The sequence below is a fragment of the Globicephala melas genome, chromosome 11, assembly GCF_963455315.2.
Source record: "Globicephala melas chromosome 11, mGloMel1.2, whole genome shotgun sequence".
Classification (NCBI taxonomy): Eukaryota; Metazoa; Chordata; class Mammalia; order Artiodactyla; family Delphinidae; genus Globicephala; species Globicephala melas.
Window position 1 is genome coordinate 90,087,405 of NC_083324.2, and position 20,745 is coordinate 90,108,149.

Sequence of the window (20,745 nt, forward strand, 5' to 3'; positions counted from 1 at the left end):
GGTGTCTTAAATGTAAACAGGCTCAGATAGACGTTTGGCATATTCATTGCAAACAGACTTTCAAACTTACTCCATTCACAGGAGAACATGAATGAGCCTGTCTGAGGATGCCTTCGTTTTGTAGGATGAAGAAAGCAAATTCCTGATCTTCCTTAGTGGAAACATTAAGTTGCACCAGCTCTGGGATGGTAGGGAACAAGAAGACAGTTCAGATGAACACAACATTTCCGTCGCTTTTTATTTCTGTGCACCATGCTGCATACCTGGGTAAATAGATACCAAACCAAGAACCAAAAGCGAAGGTGCACAGGACACTCTAGAAAGTGAGGAAAAATACCATTTCGGTCCAGGAGAGAAATAATAAAAACATCCTAATAGTCAAGAGGAAGCCAGCGAATTTGGAACCTAATAGAAGGTACTAAGAGGTGGTTTTTTGTTTGTTTTTTGTTTTTAGAAGTTTACGTGTAATATGATCTGTCTTTAGCCCTTTTAGGGGAGGGTTTTAAGAGGAAGCTTCGTTTTATTTCATTGTGATGATGGGGTTATTTTTGATGAATTAGGAAGCTAGAGTCTTCCTTTTCTGTCACATCAAGTGTCATGCCTGCACTGAATAATGTTCCTCTAGCAGAAATTACTAGTTTGTTGCTCTGATGGCCCAGTAGTTGGAAAGAAGAATCATTTCTTATTTCAAGGTATGGAGAACAGTTCTGTCGTTCATTTCTTGATCAAGAGGACCCAATTGAAAAAAAAAAGTCAGGGGAAAAAGATGAAATAACAGAAATTAATTGTACAGGTCTAGTCAGCGCACTTATATAATGCAGAGGCTGTTTCCTCTGCCCGGAAACGTGATGACTGGTTAGTTCTCGCTCATCGTTTACTTCCCTGTTGAAGTGTTACTTTGGAAGAAAGACCTTTCTTCTAAGTGACGTTACCCCATTATGGGGTGATTGCAGATCACAGTGTTTATTTGTCCTTCTTAATGCCTATCTGCTTTTCGAATTTTATGCAAATATTAAAAATAGTATACTCTGATTCTTCAATATCTGTTCCTCTTGCAGCAATGAGCTTCTTAAAGGCATAGTCTTCTGTCTGTTTTGTTCACCATTATGAACATAGAACCTGGTGGATATAGTGAGCACCAAGTAAAAATGTGCCCAGTGAATGAATGAATAAGAAAGCAGTTTGTACACTTGAAACTAATATGTTTTATGTCAGTTATACCTCGATTAAAAAACACTTTATAAACTGAATTCACTATAAAAGTCATGGTTAATTGTATTAATAGCAGACACCTTTCTCCCTTTCGTCCTAATTTTTTCTCTGCATTTTAAAAAATTCTTTATTTTGAGGTCTACTTGTCAGTTTTTTGCCAGTTCCAAATCTAAGATTTGATATTATTCGTTCTTGCCTGTTTTTGAGATAAGAGATCACATTTTTCCATCGAAAATATTCCTATACCCACAGTGCTAATTCTGGGATTCCCATTTTTGTTCAATGTACGCTTATGACTTTGAAAGAAAAACATGACTGGTACTTGTGGATGATTTATTTGGGAAGCAAACAAGATTCCAGAGTAGCATTTAAATTCTGTTTCTTGTCATCCCCAAAGCCACTCCGGTAAGCTTCCATACCTCAGGCATGCTCCTCAAAAGTACACAAGTCCAAACACCTTGATAATATTGGCCCAGGAAAAGTTTTTCCTGGCCCTGTCTTACAGGAGGGGGAAAAAAAAAATCAAGAAATCCAGGTGTGGAAATTATTAATGAGATATTGAGAGTAAACTTAATCAGGATGTGAATAGGTCTTTGCTTTAAAAGCAACACACACACAAAAATCACCCAGTCCTTTTCCATCAGGACCTCAATGTGCCACTTCGGTGGGTGGAAATGGCAAATGGCCAAGTGGAAAATTTCACAGCCCTGCAAATGTCCAGTGCACTCAACACTGCAGAACAGCAGTCCGAGGGAGGGGTGTGGACCAAATCATCATGTTCCTGCACATGCCTCTCTCACCAGTTTTCATCTCCTTTTCCTGTTCACTTCCTGATCCAGGCCTTTACTTTTCTTCTCCCTGAGATTCTAGATGCCTCTGTTTCCAGTCCTCTGCTTCCCTTGACCCCTCGGTGAAAGAAGAAACATTTGGACGTTTGGGTGCCCCGGGGATGGTTGATATGGGTGCCTTGCCAAAGCTGGCTTTTATATTCTGGCTCCAAGCTCAGTAACAGGCTTCTGACTGCTAATAATCCTTTGTGTTTACGTGGCGCCTTTCTTCTCGGGAACTGTGAGTGCTTCGCCAGAGTGAGCTTACTGGTCTTCCCAGCCACCCAGTGAGGTATGAAAATGGCAGAAGGTGATCGCTCTAGCTCCCTCCTCCTTGCAAGAGAGCAAACTCAAGTAGCTTATTTTGAGGCTGTGTTGCAAGTGTGCGTCTCAGCTGGGTTGCCATCTGAAGTCTCCCAGAATTGGCTTCAACTTGGGGTGGGGATGGGGGTGGGGGACAGGCTTGGCCGCACCGTGCTGTCTCCTGGGACAAGAGCAAAAATACTGCATTTCCTTTTTCAGCAAAGCATACTGGAGAATGGTCTTTGGTGAATTATCCATCAGTCTAATTGATCGTGAACTTCGTTTGTTGAGACAACGGGGGATTTGACGATGTATTCACCTTTCTCTTTTTCTTTTGTTCTGTTCCTATGCTAGGTACTTCTCCCTTCCCTGTGAAAGGAAGAAAGGACACGCCTGGGCCCAGGAGCGCTCCAGCTTCTTCTGGGAAGTCTCCATGGTGAAGGACAGGTTGGGGCTACCTGTGAACCGTGCACAGTGAATGTTGTAAGTTAACAAGATTCGCTTCTGCAGCGACTTGCCTTGTAACGATTTGTGAATCATGGGATGCAGGAGCCAGGGTGCTGAAGTGGTGTTAGCATTAGCTCTAGGTGATCCTCCAGTTAATTTCGTTTTTTTTTTAAGGGGAGAGGTTCTGTTTTTGTTTACCATGAACTTGACTTTCTCTCAGCTTCTGTGGGGCACTGCTCATTATCTTCTTATGGATCAAGTGTGGAGACAGTGACTTTTTCAGTGTAGGAACGCCCTTTTCTCCTGGTGCGGTCACGCCCTTTCTCCTGGTGCGGTTAATAGTATCAGGTTCAGAGCAGCCTCTTTAAACTGGGCTCTGGCAGTTCTTTTAGGTTGTGGGTAGGAGGTAAACTCTTCCAGGCTAAGGTTTCCCAACCAGGATTTGCACCCTGCAATTATTTTATTTATGTGACGTTTTTGATTGGAATGAAATGTTTTTCTGGCTTTCAAAAATCTGAGGTATGCGAGTACAGTCAGCTGTTCGGTGCTTCTCTTGCTTAAAGTTGGCTGATTTATTGCTTTTTATCAGGCTACTGGGTTGGGATTTTGAGATTAGTAGTTTTTGTGTGTCAGCTGCTGGTCACCTTTCATGAGGAGGTTTAGGATCCAGTAATTGAAGGGAAGGCACGCTATAGGCTTCGAGAAGCTCATCCAGCACAAAACTTACGGGTCTGCCCGGCTCTGCTGCTTTCTGGAGGCTTTACCTCATTGCTAGACTGTGTCATAAAAGAAAAAAGTTTAGAAGAGTTTTGACCAGGAAAGAGTAAAACTACAGGAAACCCAGGCTGGCCTATGAACATATTACCTTGAAATTTTAGAAAATGAAGAGCCAACTTCGACTTGGTTTTTTTTGTGTGTGTGTGTGTGTGTAAATATATATTTTAAATATATAATATATATATAGACACAATATATATTGTGTGTATGTATTATATATGCAAATATGTATTTATATATAATATACATATATGTATGTATATGTGTGTGTATATATATATAAATAACTTTATATTAAGTTTTCAGCTTCTTAATAATTTGGTCAAGAAACTTTTCCAGGCATATACCACCATATGTTTCAGTTATGTGAGCTATTTTGAATGAGCAAAATGCAATAATATGAGGGCATATATCAGGGGAAAAGCATCGAAAAGAAAGATTTCCACTGAGCTTTTATTTCTTGGTTTTCTAAAAATTTGTATTAAATACGCATATTTCTCCATACTTCCTGAGGGTTAAATAGTCATATTAAAATAAGCTTATTGAACTCAGAATCTCCCAGTGCCTCAGAGTAAATGGATGTGGAAGATGCTGGTTTTTTCATGTGCTTTCATTTTGTACATATGCTCACATTGGCTCTGGTAGAAAGTATACAGCTCCTGGAATTACTGACCTAAATTCTATTCCTGGTCCTATGGTCAAGTAAGTCTGCAACCTTGGGCAAGTCACTGACCCCCATGAAGTGTTGGTTTATGAGTCTGTATATTGCTCTATGCTGCTTGTTTACTGATGTCGCCATCTTGGTGTGGGCTCCCCAGAAGGAGCAGAGCCTCTTGCAACACACTTTAATCTTACTAAAAAACATCTCATATTCTAAAGGTTGCTACCACTCTTGGGGAATAATTTGTGGGTCCTGTTGGATCTGGGTGCTACAGTAGCAGTGTGCTTTTCTTGAAAGTATTTTCCCAGTCAGGCAGCTGGTAGAGTGCACTTCTGGTAATGTTTTTTAAAGCATTTTTATCCTAGGAAACAAGTGTCTTATGGAAAAGTGCTTTAGGTTTCAGGTTACATTTAAAAGAACACTGCAGTTACTATAATCAAGATAGCTTTTGTTTCGAATTTGGTGTGTTTTTTTTTTTTCTTTAAACTATAGCTTTGAACTGCTTATGTGATAACTGTCAGATCTCAAACATGAAGTGAGGTTTTAAAGACGTTCCAAGGTGTAATAAACCTTAAGATGCCACATGGCCAACTTGGAGTCATTTAAAAATCTTTCTTTAAATGGAGTGGGTTGAGAGAGAGGAAGAAAATGCTAGATTCTTTTGAACTCCTAGAAACTTTTTCTTCCAAATTGCGTTCACTTGGGGAGGTGGGGGAGGTTCCAGTTTTCTCAGTAACTTTTGAAATTAGTAACCTTTTGTAATCTTGGTGCATTTTTACAACACTGAATTCACAGTCTCCTCTTACTTTGGTGTCCTGGGTACCCCAAAGCTGTGCCATTTTAATCGGGAAGGCAGGAGATTTTCAAAGGATGTGTGCTTACACGTAGATGGGGTATGATAGTGGGTACAAGAACATTTGAGTAATAGTCGTGGCAGCCGTTGGAATTAGTGGTGTCCATCTCAGCAGCCCTTGCACACTGTGCCCTAGACTCACTACCCGTGTAGTTCTCCTCTGTTTGCCCCATTAACCACCTTTCAAATCTGCCACCATCTTTCTAGCAGATGGACTTTGGTCCTGAAAGTGTCTCAGATTGGCTGTGAGGTGCGGTATCTTATGCAGAGAGGAGTGGCAAGAAGACTGACCTAGGAGTCGGGAGACCTGGGTTTTACCCATGATGCTGCAGTTGCCTGTATAACCTGGGGCCCCCTAAAGCCCTGGGGACCCATTTTATCCTGAGTAACATGAGAAAGTTGAGTTTAGTGAGCTCTGGTCATTCTGGGTGTCTAACATTGCTTCAAGTATCAGCCTAGATGAGGCCGACTGGACCTTCGTTTTCTCGTTTGTCTTCTAAGCGTCAGTGATTTGGTACAACTTCAGTTTACAAGTGCTTTTGAAACATTGAGCACAGTCTTGTGGTTAAAAAAACAAAAAAAGAATTATTATGTCTGTCACCATCCCGTTACCCTTTACAGAGGACCCTCCCAGGGACCATGTGACAATGGAAAGGTGTTTGAGTGCTTTCTGAGAATAGAGTTTTAGTCACTTAAATTTAGGATCCATACTCGTTGGTCTTCTTGAAAATTAAAAATGAACCACTTTGGAAATTTAACTTCTTAAAAACAGTCCACCTCTGTACTCAAATATTAAGTATATAGGTAAGGAGTCAGCGATCTGTAATTCTTTCCTAAGCGTCTCTTAAGCTTCCTTAAGTAGGTCTTCTCCATGTTGCCTCTTTAAAGCAGCCTTCCCTGGCCTCTATGAAATAACACCCACCCCACCCCTCTCATCCTCTAGCCTACTTTATTTTTCTTTGAAGCACCTTGCATATTATACGTGCATTTGTTAATCAGCCGTCTCCTCAGTTAGACTGTAAGCTCCATGAAAGCAGGGATAATCATCATCATTATTCCTGGTGAATCCACGACACCTAAAATACTGTTTGTCCTGTAGTGGGCATGCAGTAAATATTTGTTGAGCAACTAAGCGCAGAATAAACACATGCCCGGGCTTCTCACGTGTGGGCCTAAGCCATTCAGAAAAGGACCATAAACATGGTTCTGATGAGAGCTGCTTCAATCTCATAGGAGTTTGGTCAGGTAGAGGCAGGCATGGAGAGACCAGTTCATTGTATTTTCCTTAGAAGTAGATGTTAAATGTTTATGATGTGTATAAGTCAATGTGGGAAAGGAAGCCGTTTTTTTTTTAAAAGAAGCGTTTTATAGAACTATCAGTAGAGTTTGGGGATTTTCTGATGCTTGAATTCTACACTGTGTGTGTTTCCTCTCCTTTTCCATTTGAGTGTTTTGCTGTATGGGTTGTTTGTGAACGGCCTGCCCTGGCATTCTGTGAAGGGTTGGAGTGTTGCCTTATAATCCTATCACTTGATCACTGTTCATGTTGACATCTATTTTCAGAGTGGCAGATGGACTTGGAGTGCCAAGGCTACCTAGAAACTCACCGTTTACTGAATGGCATCATTTTCATTTTCTTTTCTTTTGGTTGATGCACTCTTCGGAATTAAAAAAAAAAAAAAAACAGTGCACCGGTACAAACCGAGTCCACTGAGCGTCCCTCTGGTGTGCAAGGAGAAGTTGACAAACACTTTTTTAGGGAGGCATCATCCTATGTGGCTTTTGAGATCACAGGGGTCAAGGTTTCTTGAATTTTCTGTGTTTATTGACCCCTTTTCAGAGTAACTGCTCTGAGAGCAGGAGTTACATTATTCCTATGAAGAAATGGAAAGACTCAAAGAAACACCTCTGTGCCTATTTAGACAGCATTATGCTGTCTTTATAAGCTTTGAAAAATGGGAGTTGAATTTCTAGTCTCCAGAGTGAGGGAATTACACATACACACTCTAATCAGAGCAATTGGGGAATTTCCCTGTGTGTCAATTTGTACCTTTTAGATTTGCCATCTGTGATACCAGATTTTTTTAATGATCTCTAGTGCTCTCATAGAAAAAAAAAAAACTTAAGTAGATAAGGGGATCAGAAGGAAAGGGGAGATTTTACTATTCGATAAATGAGGGGGGAAGTCTCATTTTTTTTAATCCTGGCTTGTAATGGCCCTGTCAGTGGACCTGCGTGTTATAAAGGCAAAGAGGCTCTCATATTTCATGCAGGTACTCTGGGTGTTCTTTGTGTAACCTCGAGTCTTCTGGAATTTTCTCTTTCACCCATGTCTTTCCCTTTCCCAGGCTTCCTCCAGTTGCTTCTTACCGACGGCGTCACTCATTCCCGGCCATTGCTGCCTTGCAGTTGGGTGGGGGGCCTTGCATGAGCTGCCACTTCTGAGAGTTGACGTCAGCCCTACTTGCTGAGTCTCGGCAGAGGGTGGCCCATCGCAGGCACCCCCGTCCGCTCGTGTCGTCTTCCCCTCGTGCTCAGCCTGCTCCCCTCAGCATCTCGGAGGGGAAAAGGGATATACTTGGAACCCTCAGAAGGTGTGGAAGGACAAATGTTCTTGTACCTTCTACAATATCCGTGTCCTGTGGGGGAAGAGAAGGTGTCCACAGCCTGGTCAGACTGCTTTCTAACTGAGTAGTTGCCGTTACGTAAAAAGGTTTTATGTTCTATTTAAGTTTCGAACTCAATGAATCCTATGTGTGAAAAGGTGGTTGTGTGCGAAGGTGTGCTCAGGTCTGTTAGGGATGCAGGGATGGGTAGTCTGCATTCACTGCTCGCTGGGATTTTCCTCTCTCCAATCACTTTGGGAGGGGCAGAGTCGGGTGCTGCGAAAGGGGTGATGAGTAAGATTATTCAGATTTGGGCTTTCAGGGAAGGGAGGCTTCACAGAGTGCTGAGCGTCTGAATTAGGTCTTGAAACAGAGGCTGGATTTCAACGCCGCGTGTGTGTGTGTGTGTGTGTGTCTGTGTGTCTGTGTGTGTGTGTTGAGAAGGCGAGGGAGGGAGGGAGACATGATAAACCTAGTCTTTCCTTTTTTTTTTTTTTTTTTGTGGTACGCGGGCCTCTCACTGCTGTGGCCTCTCCCGTTGCAGAGCACAGGCTCCGGACGCGCAGGCTCAGCGGCCATGGCTCACGGGCCCAGCTGCTCCGCGGCATGTGGGATCCTCCTGGACCGGGGCACGAACCCGTGTCCCCTGCATCGGCAGGCGGACCCTCAACCACTGTGCCACCAGGGAAGCCCCCAACCTAGTCTTTTCTTTAACTGCTTCTTCATCTGGGTAGATGAGACCTCAGAGCCAGAAATGTCTTTCCATCAGGAATGATGAGCCGTGACCACTGACAAAGAAAGAGTGGGGACTTGGAGGACATGGGAACCATTCTTCTTTAGGGTCATTTTACATAAATATTTATAGGCAAAAGCTGAAGCGAGAACTTGAGCCACTTAAAGAAATGGTGCCTCCCCAACCCGTGTAAAACGTAGTGTTTTCAGCTGAACTTCGGACAGAAACCACACCCGAAACTAAAAATGTATCTCTCAAGTGGTGTTTCTTTGAAGCACTTGCTGTGGAAGAAGCGGTACACACAGAAAGAAGGAAGGGCGAGGATGACTGGGTGGGAGTGCTGCCCTGGAAGGGGAATCTTAAGCCACGGAAAGTTCTTCCAGACAGAGATCAGAGATCGATCAGCTCTACCATCTTTGTTATAAATATAAATGAGTATGACTGTATAGAAATGACTGTAAGTCTTTTCTCTCCAAGTATATCATCTCATAGTATTTAAATTATTTTCATTGTTCCTCTAAAAGGTTGTTGTTTCTCCTTTGCTTTCTTAGAGAAAAAGTAAGGCACAGATAGGAACTAAATGACATTTTGTCATAAAGCCAAAACAAAATCTGATAGTTATCAGCAAATAAATTGTTCTTTGGGACTAATGTATAAAGAGAAACAGATAATTTCATTCTTTTAATTTCCCACGTTTTCACTTTTGTAAAATAATCATTTTTTTAAGACCAGAAAATCATTTAACCCCTCCTTTCCTCAACATATATTCACATTAAATTTCCAGTGCTTACTATGTAATAAATTCCAAGAGGGGGGACTCTTAGATTGAAAGAATTAACCCATCTTCTCTGTGTCCTGAGGATTATGTTAACCTTTTGCAGACACCTGAATAAGAATGTTACATGATTCAAAAAAGTCATTTTCTACAAGCATAAAATGCTTTTTAGGTGAGATGGGTTTCAAACAGCTAAGTTTACTATGTTGGGGGATTTTAGTGTTTCAACATCGGTTTCCTTTTTTTAAAAAAAATAAATTTATTTATTTTTGGCTGTGTTGGGTCTTCGTTGCTGTGCACGGGCTTTCTCTAGTTGCGGCGAGAGGGGGTACCCTTCGTAGTGGCGTGCGGGCTTCTCACTGCGGTGGCTTCTCTTGTTGCGGAGCATGGGCTCTAGGTGCGCAGGCTTCAGTAGTTGGTGGCATGTGGGCTCTGTAGTTGTGTCTCACGGGCTCTAGAGCACAGGCTCGGTAGTTGTGGCACATGGGCTGAGTTGCATCACAGCATGTGGGATCTTCCCGGACCAGGGCTCGAACCCGTGTCCCCTGCGTTGGCAGGCAGATTCTTAACCACTGTGCCACCAGGGAAGTCCAATGTCAGTTTTCTATTTGTGCTTCTGTTCTGAAACAACTTCCTTAAGTAGAATCCCCCAAAGTGGAAACGTTAATGGGATACAAACGGCAACCTCCTTCAGAATCTTTTTGTTTCCAAAACTCAAGTTCCTGTCGTGCTCTTTGGACTCTTCACCAGCTTCTTCCACCTGTAAATCTTACTTCTTTCCCAGTACCTTTATCACACACGTCCTGTGACCATCTCCCTTCCGGCCACGACTGTCTAGCGCTAGGACTTGTCCACAGTGCCAACAGAATTTGCTGCTTGGGACCCCTGCACGGGTACTGGGCTGTGCTACATCTTTCATTCTGTACATCAGCCATCCTTACAGACGTTGGGACATCAATGTTTTGCATATCTGGAAATGAAAATGCTCTTGCTAAAATTGTTTTCTGAAAATTTCCATTAGGTTGCTCTTCATTTCATTTTTCTTTTTCCTGCAGTCTTTGCAGCTTGCATAGAACTGAAAAATTGTAATTTCTCCAGGGCTAAAATCCAAGACTTTGATAGGCAGTCTTAATGTCTGGGTCTCCTACAAGTTGCTATCCACTGTAAGCATTGTAAACCTTACCCTGCAGAACAAAGAGAACTGGACACAAAGATTGTTCGCTTCTCCTACCATGGCAAGCCCTAGTTTCTCAGTGTCTTTTGTCTTTTCTTCCTTGTTCTCCAAGAAGAGGGAGTATGAGGTTAGGATGCAGTTGTTCAGAACAGGGACAGCTATTGCCTGTGCAAACAGATTTTTTTCCCTTCCCTTTCTTTGGCAACCTCAGTTGTTCTACCTGTTTCTGGCTCTCCTGCTTCTGCTATGAACAACCTCCCTCCCTCCACTTTCAGGAGACTAATAAATATATAAATGTCAGTTGGTTCCTGCATATCTACAAGCTCACATAATTCAGAATAGTCATTCAGCCTGTATCTTCAGTGAGTTTCTTACCCCTTCTCTGTCACCACCACATCAAGTACAAGTGCAGATTAAAGGATAGTATGTCAAGGTGAGAGCTGTCCGCTGGGTAATGTTAGTCTGTCATTCCTTTAGTGGAGCAGATTAGCTGCCAATCGGTATCTTGTTGCTGTCATCAGAATTTACAGTCCAGGTTGCCCACTCTGCTGGCGATCTATTTCTGAGCCCCAGCAATGACGCCCGTTGTCCTAGCAACCTGCTGGCTGGCACTTCCCTAAAGGCAAGAAGAGGAGTGGCAGTGGAAGACGGAGGCCTCCAGAGGGTCAGAAGGGAGGTGGCGGTCACCTTGCTCAAGGAGGATTTTCCATTTCCTTCATCTGGGCAGGCCTCCAGGAAGAGCATGTCAGTATCATGGGAGTGTCACTTACTAAGGATCGTGGACCACATGGTCTTTCTGGTGCGGATAGCATCCCATGGAGAATAACAGACTGATTAATGGGTAGTCCAGGCAGAATGTGGGGACTGCCGGGCCAGGATGTTAGGTGATCTCAGAACATTAGATGGTATCAGTTTTTCTTGTGAATTGGGTTAATGTTCCCGTTGCTTATCAGCACTGGTGTTCAGAGTTGGGGACATGGGTAGATATTTGGGAGGAATCAGAGGTTAAGGGAGGAGGATAAAGGGGAACACCCCAGTCAATCTTGGCTCCTTTTCCTGTTGACAGGTGTGGCCTGAAAGCAGTTGAGTGTAACTGGAGTTCTCTGACTGGGCTCTAGTGATTATCGGTGTTCGCAGCACTGCAAAGGAACACCCCTTGTCCTCTTTAATTACTCTCCTCCGCCGTTGATGTCAAATTGAATTGGCATTAAATGACTTTTTCCCCCTCTTCTGATTTGGATCCAAAAGAACATAGAAGCCTTCTATCTTAAAGCCCCTAACTTAGTTGGCGTTGCCTAGATTAAGTCTAAAATTGGGCAGTCAACTGACCGTGGATATCTTGGGGACTTAACTCCATAGCCATTTCATCAGAGAAGCCCCTAGCCAGTGCCTTTGACTGACATTTTTTCCTAGGGAGTACCTCTGTCTCTCTTGGCATGGAGATGTCAGGACATTTTTCACAAAAAAAGAGTGCTGGGGAGCCAGGGAATCTGGTGAAAGGGACGTCCCCAGAACACTTGAAGCCCACCAGTGACATAAAATATCATTAGTACCTTTCGTTACTAAAAGAATTTTTGTATTTGCAGAGACCTTTTAGTATTTGCTCCACAGAATGACCAGACTTAGCTGAGATAACAGCATGTACCTGTGTCTTCAGGACGGGGAAGCCAGTTAGGGTGTAACCGAGCATTTCTAGTACATTCTGTATACTCAAGCAGTGGTGTGCACTCCTATCTAGTACATTTTATATACTCAGCATATATTAATGCCCCTTTCATACCTAGAATAAGGATAGATAATGAATATCTGGAACTGGAACTAAGAGAAATAATACTTGGACAAAAAAGAAACTCCAAGGGAGTTGTTTGTACTTTCAGAGCATCCTGTGTTTCCAAGATGTTTCTTAAATAAATCAGTTTTGTTTGACAAGCATGTGGTGTGCCCAACAGGTCATTACGTTAAGTCGTTGAAACGGTTTAAACTGTGGAAGACATTGTGTGTTTCTAGAACGATAAATATCTCAGGTACATTTTGTTTTCATTTTTGTTTTTCTTGCGGTACGCGGGCCTCTCACTGTTGTGGCCTCTCCCATTGTGGAGCACAAGCTCCGGACGCGCAGGCTCAGCGGCCATGGCGCACGGGCCCAGCTGCTCCACCGTCTGTGGGATCTTCCCGGACCGGGGCACGAACCCGTGTCCCCTGCATCGGCAGGCAGACTCTCAACCGCTGCGCCACCAGGGAAGCCCTCAGGTACATTTTGATATGATGGAGAAGCAGAGTTGATTTTTTTGGAAAGGATCATTATGTAACTCTTAATTCAATATTTAATGCTAAGTGTTCATTGTTCTTCATGGTACACAGGCAAGGAAATCAGTTCTGTCATATTGATATGAATAGTAGATACAGACCGTGAATTACATTAAAGTTGGAAGACTAAAGTCCTTCTCTAGGTTGGTTGCTTTTTTAAAAGAAATCTGGTAAAGCAGGTCATAGCCCAGTTACGACTCATGAGCTTCATGCTTCATACTGTTTTTTTTCACAACCTATCTAGATATACAGTAATTGGAAGCACATCTAGAAGAGAAAGAACCTGTTATCTCTCCCCGTTGAATTTGTTGTTGTCAGTCACAGAGGTAGGTGTGAATCTAACTGTTAACAACTAAGGAGACAGTGGGGGTTCCTTGGGCTTGGTCCAGTAACAGGAGCATCAGGCTAAGGATGGACGCCTGGGTTTTCTTCTCCTTCCCAGCCCTCTGAGACCATGGGCAAGCTACTTTGTTTCTCAGTGCCTCTATTTCCATGTCTTCCGAAGGAAGGTAGTTCTTACTTCCATTTGCTAACATGAGATTTAAAGGTATTCGTCCAAATAAGGGCTTTTGGACACATCTGTGGGTTCAGATCCTAGACCTGCCACTCATTAGTTGTGTGTCCTTGGGGAAATTGACCCCCTTCTCTGAGTCTTATTTGCCTCGTCTGTAAAATAGGGCTGGTCATACCTATGCTGCAGGATTGTTGAGAGAACTAAATGAGATAATGTGAGTTAAATTTTAGCCCAGGGATTGCTCCCTAGTCACCGTGGCAGCTATAATGCTGTTAGGATAATAAATTTCACAAAACAAAATCTATCGTGATGTGTTGCTGAAATGAACAGGTGAACAGTTGCTACTCGCTAGTCTCTTTGTTGTAGAGATGTTTCCTCTGTAATAGGAATTGTCATGAACTGTCAGTGTCATTGCATCGCCAGCGAAGTCAGTTATGTATTGTCAAAGTCTTCTGCTTCTTTGACATATATGGTAGAGTAATTATGATGGTGAAGGTAGGAGCATTTGTCAGAATTATCCATGTGCATACTCTAAGGGGCCTTGGAATTTTAGGTGAATTTTTTCGTATTAGTCAAACTGAAAGGTACAGTGAGTTTGGAAGATACAATAGTCTCATCTGTAAAAAGAGTTAGGGAGATTCCCAAAGGCTATTGATATGAGTGGAACTCTAAAAGAAAAGAAAAACTATAATATTTTGATGTGGTTACCATGTCTAGGTGGTGATAGGTGAAAGTTACCTCGTCTAATTCTTTGAAATTAAAGATAGAGAAAAGCAGAAGATAGAGGTATACATTCCTGTGTCTTCTTTCAGCAAGTATTTACTAGGTGTGTGCACTAGGGAAGGCATCCACCACAGCTAAAAAGAGCTTCCAGTCAGTGGGAAAAGAGATGAGAAAATAGGCAACTCCTTTACACTGTGGCCAGGGCTCTTTTAGTGGTACCCAGAGGATGCCATGGATGGAAACCAGTGTGGCATCTTCTGGCCTCAGAGAACTCTTCATTCCCAGACCTGAAGGACCGACAGGTGTTAACCTGGAAACAAAGTGGGTGTATCAGTTGGCATATATATGTAACAAGCCACCCCAGTGTTCAGTGGCTTTAAAACAACAAGTGTGTATTATTTCTTATGATTCTGTGAGTCAGCTGGGTTATTCTAGGCTAGCCAGCTTGGCTGTGACTGGTTGGTCCTTGATGGCCTCACTCGTATGTCCAGCTGTAAGGCTGGTTGGGAGAGGGACTGCTGGTCCCTGCCCCACGTGGTCTCTCATCCTCCAGGAGGCTAGTCTGAGCTTTCGTATTGCGATCTCAGGGCTCCCGGGAGCAGCAAGAGAAGATGAGCTCCAGCACACAAGTGCTTTTTAACCTCTCCTTGCAGCATCTTTGCTAATTTCCCTGTGGCTAAAGCAAGTCACCCAGTAAGTCCAGATTCAAGGGATGGGGGAAATGCCAGCTTCAGTTGGTCACATGATGGACAGCGTGTGCCAAGCTCAGAGAGGAGAGAGAACATGACATGTTGGAAAAGTGCAAATAGTCCAGAGCCGCTAGAGCAGAGCAGGTGAGAAGTGCCAAGGGAGGGGCCAGATCACCAAGTGTCTTTTCAGAAAGCTCTGCGGAGGAGTTTGCATTGTATCTTGAAGACAGGAGAGAGTCCTTGAAAGATTTTAAGCAGGATGTTGACATCATCAATTCGTTATGTAAAAACTCGGTTAATGGCAAATGCCTAAAAGCATTTGTTAGCCTAGGCAATTCAGGAAGGTTTCCAAAGAGGCATCCCAGGGATCATTGGAGAAAAGAGAAACACTGCAACTGAGAGGTGGTTCCAGGTTGACATGGGCTTTCTAAACAGTGGAACCAGAAAAGAGGATGGTGAGCCTCCAAAGAAGGGCAGAGGCGCTCAGGTCATGCGCAGTGTCTATGTGAAGTCTGCCGGGAGGGCTCAGAACACATTAAGGGAGTCAGACCTTGCAGGCAACGTTTATTGCATCACTTCCTGGTGGGGTCCTGCCCGCTCCTGTGTACTGGGGTTTCTGAACAAATACCTACCGATGGGCTGATTTAAAGACACATAAAGAAAGTGTCTTTGGCTGACAGGTAATATTACAGCGCCACCGCAGCTGAAGACTCTTCTTTCCAACAGGTTTCCCTGTAACACCTCAAAATAGGCAGTGTGTTCCAGGGGCCCTCAGACCCTCTAAAAAAAAATCCTTCTTTACCCTCGGATGGGACCAGGGCTCACTCGTTAATTTCAAGAAGTGACCTTTTAACTGTGCTATTAAGTGTCACTCTTTAAAAATACTAAAATAGAAATGACTGTTTCATTTCACTAAATTCAACTCACTGAGACTGAGAACTTGTGGTTTTCACCTTTCCGTTTGGGACCCAGTTTGTTGTCACCGAAACTGCACGATATTGGGTGGGAGTTGGCAGGGTCCTTTTCAGGCTTTGGGGTTATAACTCCCATGTGCTAAGTGCTATCTTTTCTAGATCAAAAAAAATGGGGGCAGGGGACACCTAAATGTGCATTAAGCAGATAAAAATTTGCCTTGTTTTCTTTTAAATTTTCCAGTAAAAAATAGGAAGTACAGAGAGCGTAGACAGGGTGGCGCAGGCTGCTGCATGGCCTGAGTTGTGCTCTTTGCTTTGAGGGCCACCTTCCCTGACCGTGAAGTTGACAGCAAGTAAAATCAAGGGGATAGAGGAAGACAAGGCAAGGAGGGCTAAAAGCCCAGAGCATGGTCCTCTGGGAGCAGGCGGGCCAATTTTGTAGCTCAGAGTCCTACATTTTCTCCACTTACAGAGTTTTAAAACCAACCTCTGGTGAGGATACTTGATGGTATTAGCTCTTCATTTTGTGCTCACTGATACAGGTGTTGGGTTAGCTCTGAAATCGGTCGAGGGAATGGCTCTGCCCCTTTGGGGCTAGAGGCTTGGCCCCCGTGTCTGGCAGGGTGATCGCCAGGTACTGCTACTTGGTTGGGGACACATTTTCAGACAGGAGAGGGTTTGAGAAACCCCGATCCTGGGTCAGAGGCTAAAGGCATTTGTTTGCTGCTGAGAAACAGCAAGCATTTTAGACATTCTTAGCAGAAAGTCTCAAACGGTTACGTGAAGGACGGGTCGATGTGTGGAAGGGGACCTCATTTAAAATGTCCCTGTGTGGTGAGCTTCATTGTCTTGTGAAATGGAAATGAAGACACGGCGTGTTTGGGAGTTCTCAATTCTGCCTGTTTGCTTTACTAGCAGATTACTGCACAAACACTGACTCATTGCATCTGATCTTGAAAGGAAAATACGGTTTGCTGTGTTCCACCTGGTCTGGTTTCCAGCACAGAGTCTAGAACAGTGGCAGGTGAAGGAGAGAGCCCAGCCATATAGGTAAAGGAAGGTCCAACTCCCATATTCTTTCTGTACAATAAGAGGTTTTGCGTGAAATATTAATCAAAATAATATATGTCTCTTTACAAATGCTTATTCAATCTGTCTGAGAACACGTAGAGTATAGAGGAGGAAAATAGAATCTTATTTTTGAAAAGCGGGTGAAGATGCAGGTGTGTGTATGCTGCCACCTGTGTATTATTTCACTGGGTTTTGTCACCTTATTTTCTCACCCACCTGTGCTTTCTGTGGTACCTGAAGCAATGTAACCAGGCTAATAAATCCACAAGGGACATGAGTACACAGTTAAAATTAACACTGATCAAAACCACCTCCTGAAAGACTGCCAACAAACACATGAAAGGATGCTCAACATCACTAATCATTAGAGAAATGCAAATCAAAACTACAGTGAGGTAGCAGCTCACACCAGTCAGAATGGCCATCATCAAAAAATCTACAAACAGGGCTTCCCTGGTGGCGCAGTGGTTGAGAGTCCGCCTGCCGATGCAGGGGACACGGGTTCGTGCCCCGGTCTGGGAAGATCCCACATGCCGCGGAGCGGCTAGGCCCGTGAGCCACGGCCGCTGAGCCTGCGCGTCCAGAGCCTGTGCTCCGCAACGGGAGAGGCCACAACAGTGAGAGCCCTGCGTACGGCAAAAAAAAAAAAAAAAAAAAAAAAAAATCTACAAACAGTAAATGCTGGAGAGGGTGTGGAGAAAAGGGAACCTTCCTGGACTGTTGTTGGGAATGTAATTTGATGCAGCCACTATGGAGAACAGTATGGAAGTTCCTTAAAAAACTACAAATAGAACTACCATACGACCCAGCAATCCCACTACTGGGCATATACCCTGAGAAAACCATAATCCAAAAAGAGTCATGTACCACAATATTCATTGCAGCTCTATTTACAATAGCCAGGACATGGAAGCAACCTAAATGTCCATCGACAGATGAATGGATAAAGAAGATGTGGCACATATATGCAATGGAATATTACTCAGCCATAAAAAGAAATGAAGTTGAGTTATTTGTAGTGAGGTGGATGGACCTAGAGACTGTCATACAGAGTGAAGTCAGAAAGAGAAAACAAATACCGTATGCTAATACATAAATATGGAATCTAAAAAAAAAAGTTCTGAAGAACCTAGGGGCAGGACAGGAATAAAGATGCAGACGTGGAGAATGGACTTGAGGATACGGGGAGTGGGGAAGGGTAAGCTGGGACTAAGTGAGAGAGTGGCATGGACATATACACACTACCAAATGTAAAATAGCTAGTGGGAAGCAGCCGCATAGCACAGGGAGATCAGCTTGTTGCTTTGTGACCACCTTGAGGGGTGGACTAGAGAGGCTGGGAGGGAGATGCAAGAGGGAGGGGATATGGGGATATATGTATATGTATAGCTGATTCACTTTGTTATACAGCAGAAATTAACACACCACTGTAAAGCAATTATACTCCAGTAAAGATGTTAAAAAAAAAGAAACCCACCCCCTATACTTTTTGAGAAGTTTTAATAATACGCTGAAGTCTGAGTGAGGGGAACTTTCTTTGAAGCTACCCTTGATCACCTCCGTTATTAACGTACAGAGGCAGTCACGTCAGCTAAGGTCTGACAGATGGTGTGGAGACCGTAATGCCTGCTAAGTATTCTGAGGATCTTATAACGAGAGAGAGGCTCTCCTGGTTCAGAATACTGTTGCTTCTCCCCCTTTTTAAGTAAACTCTCCTGATATCACAGTAGATCTCTCTGTCTCTCTAATGTGCACACACACACGCACACAGACACCCATATCCCTGGTGTGCTCTCCTGAAGGCAGCCCAGCTACAGAGGAGCAGCCTGACTCCAGAAAGCACAGGAGCCTTGCATTCAGCTGTCTCTCTAGCCCCAGATTCTCAGATAAGGGGCATAAAGTCATGGCTTACATGAAAGCCCTTCTGATCCACTCTCTTATCTCTTATACCGCTCGCATATCTAGATTCTTTGAACCTAACCTTTTCATTGCAGCTGACTCAGAAATGCAGAGTTCTGAAGCCTGTCCATTTACTTATTCCATCTCACTCTTAGATTTGCTGACCACACTTTGTGAAACTGGAAACTCCAAATTAGTTTCCATGATGAAATATGTAGCCGCAGTTGAAAATTGTTTAGCAGAAGCCGTGTTGATTTTAGGATTAAACTCCTTCCGAGTTTTGCCTCGTGACTTTTTGTATTGCTGGGAGTCTTTCAGATAGAAGGGAGGGGTCAGGATGGAGAGCAGAGCTAGGCTTCTATGAAAACCTGTGGCGAAAGGTCATCAGTGGCATGGAGAGAATTTCCAAGGAGCACAATTTGATTCCACCAGTTCCTGCAGGCTTGTTTTTTTCACTGTCTGGACTTCCTCTTCTCCTTTTGGACCTCATCTTTCCCCTCTCCCGAATACCTCAAATCAGTTCATGCACCTTGGTTGACCTGTAGAGAAACAGTCTCATAAAGACATATGAAGCTGATAGGGACCTTGGCCAGGATGGTTGCGCTTGGCAAAAGCTCGGGGACCCACGGATTGAATTTTTTTAATGGTGGAATTGCAGCTGATCCTGGAGGAGGTCTTCTGGGTGTCATTTTCTCAAACACATTACGAAGCAAGCAGCTGCCCATCTAATCAACACACGCTATCTGTTCTGCTGTCTCCGCAATAGCTTTCCACATATAATAACTAATAACAATCGTTATAATGCTCTAAAAACGTTGCATATCAATTTCAAAGCTATGGTGTACTTCACCAACTTCCTTTTGTTCCCAGGTTTTAAAATTGTGATAAAATACACACAACAAAATTTCCCATCGTAACTGTGCATCTTTAAGTGTATAGTTCAGTGGTATTAAGTACATTCACCTGTCGGGAAGCCATCACTGCCATCCAAGAATGCTTTTCATCTTGCAAAATGGAAACTCTATACCACCAAGCACTAACTCTCTATCCTCCCTCCTCCAAGCCCCTGGCGAGTACCATTCTACCTCTGTCTCTATGGGTTTGACTACTGTAGGTACCTCAAACAAGTGGAATCATACAGGATGTGTCTTCTTAGGACAGGTTGATTTCATTTCTCATAATGCCCTCAAGGTGCATCTGTGTTGGGGCATGTGTCAGAATTTTCTCCCTTTTTAAGGCTGGATAATATTCTGTTGTATGTATAGACCACTTTTTTTTAATCCATTCATCCATTGATGGACACTTGGGTTGCTTCTACCTCTTGGCTGTTGTGAATGATGCTGCTGTGAACATGGGTGTGCAAACATCTGTTCAAGACACTTCACCAGCTCTTTTTTTTTTTTTTTTACGGTACGTGGGCCTCTCACTGTTGTGGCCTCTCCCGTTGAGGAGCACAGGCTCTGGACACGCAGGCTCAGCGGCCATGGCTCACGGGCCCAGCCGCTCCGTGGCATGTGGGATCTTCCCGGACCGGGGCACGAACCCGTGTCCCCTGCATCGGCAGGTGGACTCCCAGCCACTGTGCCACCAGGGAAGCCCCTCACCAGCTCTCTTTTATGTGCTTGCTGGATACAATTGTTTGAAGAAGACATGCACCTACCCTCTTTGAGCCTTTTTCATGATCGAACTAGGTAGACTTTCTGCCCAATAGTGTTATTCGAAGAATCTTCTCTGCCATCTCTCACCTGATACCTGAAATGCCACTAAGAGCAGTTTAGTCTTCTAGAATTGAGCAAACCTTCCTCTTGTTTTACATTAAAATGCAATTGACCCTGGGACAGAAGCTATAGATAACATTTTAGTGCCTTGGTGTGAATTAGTTTAATCAAATCCTGTCTTAGAAGCTTTATCTGTCCCTCTCCCTTGTTCTTAACTGTTGGCTCCCTGTTGCGTCTGTTTTATTTTAATTTATATTAGACATATATTACTATATTTATAGCCTTGCCTTATTACTACAAGCATCACACTGTATTAAAATTGCTCATTTATATTGTGCATCTTCTGATAGATTAGAAGCTTCTTAAGGACAGGACCCTTGTACAATTTATGTTGGTTTTTCAGGCCCTAGTAAATGTTACACACAGACAGCTCTAAATAAACATTCATTCATTTATTCATCAGGCATTTATTGAGTGCCCACTCTGTGTCTGCAGGTGAATCTTAAAATTCTGCCTTTCGGGGCTTCCCTGGTGGCGCAGTG

At 43.5% G+C, this 20,745-nt stretch overlaps 1 protein-coding gene across 3 annotated transcripts in view; it reads left to right on the forward strand.

The window, feature by feature from the left end:
- The window catches only part of ATXN1 (ataxin 1), a 517,157-nt gene that overhangs the window by 365,558 nt on the left and 130,854 nt on the right, over positions 1-20,745 (forward strand). For all 3 annotated transcript variants that reach the window (XM_060308956.1, XM_060308957.1, XM_030881356.2), the window contains exon 5: positions 2,697-2,825. The gene's annotated coding sequence lies outside the window, so the exon portion shown is untranslated. The remainder of the gene's footprint in view (positions 1-2,696; positions 2,826-20,745) is intronic.